The following is a 3460-nucleotide window of genomic DNA, read 5'->3' as shown; positions in this document are numbered from 1 at the left end:
ACTTTCACTTTGTAACACGTGCAGCCACCATTTTAGGAAAAGCTGATTAATTATCATGAAGAGCAAGGAAACTTGTTTTGTTCCAAATGAACGTTTTCCTAAACTTTGGACTGAATTCACCTTCAAATGCTTTGCTTAACACTAGTTGACAGGTTCCCTTTAACCAAATTAGAGGTAAGTCAAGGTGGAAACATGTTTCCTTCTGGGGTTTCTCTTTTGCATAAACAAACTCCAGTAAAATCTTTGTAGACCTCTCGTGGTATACGGTAAATGTCTGTGTTCTTAGTGATCTGTGTCTGAGACAATCTGGAACCATAAAGATGGTGTCTCTGCCTAATCTTACCTGTGTCTTGTATCTTTACATTCAAACCAAGGCTCTGGTTCAGCCTCAGACAATATTTTACACATTAACCCTATAATTGTGATAAGCATCTATTGTGGAGATGATAGAAATCTTATCATGTGTTGAACGAATTTATATATTTGAGCTAACTTTGATCCGATTTTCAGTAAAATATGTATTTGTCACAAATTGGAAATTCCTCTCGTTTCGAGATATAGAATAATTTTTTCCTAAAATGGTGTCTGAAAAAAAAAATATATATATACTCACCTCATCCACTTGCTCGCAGAGAGGCTGTCCGCTCCTGTCTTGATTAAAGAAAACCTGCCAAAGGACCTGCTGTGAGCGTGATGACGTCACCATGTGCACCAAGCATCATCACGCGGTGACGTCATCACACTCGCCGCAGGTCCTTTGGCAGTTTTCTTCAATCAAGACAGGAGCAGGCAGCCTTTCTGTGAGCAAGTGGATGAGGTGAGTATAATTATTTTTTTTAACTCCTGATTTACCCCTGAAAGGCTGAATATGAGTCACAGATGCTGCGATCAGCGTTGAATGTGGCATCTGAGGGGTTAAATGACAGGGCGGCTTGAACGCTGTTCTCATTCATTGTGCCAGCTCCATACAATGAATAGCGATTGTGAAGTAATTCGTAACAAATCGAATTTTCCGTCAAAGTTTCCCTTTTCTGAGCTCTCTCCAGCTCTGCTATGTTTGTCTTGTTCACAGGAGCCCAGAACTGTACACAGTACTCCATGTGTGGTCTGATTAGTGATTTGTAAAGTGGCAGGACTACGGTATGTTCTCATCACGGGCATCTATGCCCCTTTTGATGCAACCATAATCTTATTGGCCTTGGCAGCAGCTGCCTGACACTGGTTTTTACAGCTTAGTTTGCTGTCCACTAAAATTCTTAAAGAGGACCTTTCACCTGTAAAAACAATGTGAACTAAGTATGCTGACATATAGAGCGGCGCCCGGGGATCTCACTGCACTTACTATTATCCCCGGGGTGGCTCCGTTCTCCCGTTATGCCCGCCTGTACCTTTGCTCAGTAAGTTATAGTCGGCGGTGTCGCCTTTTTTTTCTCCCAGGCTGTGAGCTGTGCGCTGCGATTGGCCAGCGATGCATCCTAGGAGAAGGAGACGCCCACAGGACAAGGGCAGACACCGCCTACTATAACTTACAGAGCAAAGGTACCGGAGGGCATAGTGGGAGAACGGAGCGGCACCCGGGGATAATAGTAAGTGCAGTGAGATCCCCGGGAGCCGCTCTACATGTCAGCATACTTAGTTCACATTGTTTTTAGGTCCTCTTTAAGTCCTTTTCCATGTTAGTGTTACCCAGTGTTTTACCATTTAGTATGTACTGGTGACTTTCATTATTCCTTCCCATGTGCATAACCTTCCATTTGTCAGTGTTAAACCTCATTTACTTTACACTGCAGGCCTGACCGCTATGGCCATGGGCTAGCAGCACTTGTATACTACTAGCCTGCCCTGTTCATTACTTCATCAACCTTTCTTGTAAAGGCTAAGATATGAATAATATGTATGATAGGAGTTATCTCTACTACATAACGGTGATTGTCACATCATAACCACAGAATTTACATGTCTCAGTATTTCCCTACTCGGTCTCTGGGGTCTCCTGTCACCTCCCCTGTCTCTCTCTCTATATATATTTCATTCTACACATTGTCTCATCTTATACTTTGTATCTGACGCTCCAGAAACATCAAGATGGTTTCTGGCAGTTATCTCCTGGCCGTCATCTTCATTTCTATTCAGGGTGAGAGATTCAGATCCTTCCATGATTGTGTGTAGAGAAATCTATCCAGTGGGATCCATCATCAGATCAGGATTTCTAGGAATAGATCCAGACATTTATCACTAATGAATCTGTCTCTTCTAATCCTCAGGATCCTGTGGACAGATTGTGATGACCCAGACTCCAGATTATACCTCTGTGTCCCCAGGAGACACGGTCACCATGTCATGTAAAGCCAGTTCTGGTGTATACAGTAATATAGTCTGGTACCAACAGAAATGAGGAGAACGGCCAAAGCTTCTTATCTACGGTGCAAGCAGCAGACATACAGGAGTCCCAGACCGGTTCACTGGATCTGGATATGGAACATATTTTGCTCTTACAATCAGTGGAGTGACAGAAGATGATGCAGGACATTATTACTGTCAGCAGAGTTATGACTATCCTCTCACACAGTGATACAGAGCCGTACAAAAACCTCCTTCCACATAATAGAAAGTCATTTTCACTAAAGCTTAACCGCTTGCCGCCACGCTAACGCCGAAAGGCGTCATTGCGGCGGCTCTCCCAGGCTACGCTAACGCCGATTGGCGTCATCTCGCGTGAGCCGAGATTTCCTGTGAACGCGCGCACACAGGCGCGCGCGCTCACAGGAACTGAAGGTAAGCGAGTGGATCTCCAGGCTGCCAGAGGCGATCGTTCGCTGGCAGGCTGGAGATGTGATTTTTTTAACCCCTAACAGGTATATTAGACGCTGTTTTGATAACAGCGTCTAATATACCTGCTACCTGGTCCTCTGGTGGTCCCTTTTGTTTGGATCGACCACCAGAGGACACAGGCAGCTCTGTAAGTAGCACCAAACACCACTACACTACACTACACCCCCCCTGTCACTTATTAACCCTTTATGAACCACTGATCACCCCATATAGACTCCTTGATCACCCCCCTGTCATTGATCACCCCCCTGTCATTGATCACCCCCCTGTAAGGCTCCATTCAGACGTCCGTATGATTTTTACGGATCCACTGATACATGGATCGGATCCGCAAAACACATACGGATGTCTGAATGGAGCCTTACAGGGGGGTGATCAATGACAGATGGTGGGTGATCACCCATATAGACTCCCTGATCACCTCCGTCATTGATCACCCCCCTGTAAGGCTCCATTCAGACGTCCGTATGTGTTTTGCGGATCCGATCCATGTATCCGTGGATCCGTAAAAAAACATATGGACGTCTGAATGGAGCCTTACAGGGGGGTGATCAATGACAGAGGGGTGATCAGTGACAGGGGGGTGATCACCCCATATACACTCCCTGATCACCCCCCTGTCATTGAT

General features: G+C 45.3%; 1 pseudogene; it reads left to right on the top strand.

Annotated features, from left to right (window-relative positions):
- Positions 1-1989: 1989 nt before the first annotated feature.
- Positions 1990-2572, top strand: LOC122941014 (annotated as a pseudogene).
- The last annotated feature ends 888 nt before the right edge of the window (positions 2573-3460 follow it).

This window comes from Bufo gargarizans, chromosome 1 (genome assembly GCF_014858855.1).
Source record: "Bufo gargarizans isolate SCDJY-AF-19 chromosome 1, ASM1485885v1, whole genome shotgun sequence".
Classification (NCBI taxonomy): domain Eukaryota; kingdom Metazoa; phylum Chordata; class Amphibia; order Anura; family Bufonidae; genus Bufo; species Bufo gargarizans.
The sequence above is the reverse complement of the archived record's forward strand: the minus strand, read 5'-3'. Positions and strand labels throughout refer to the sequence as shown.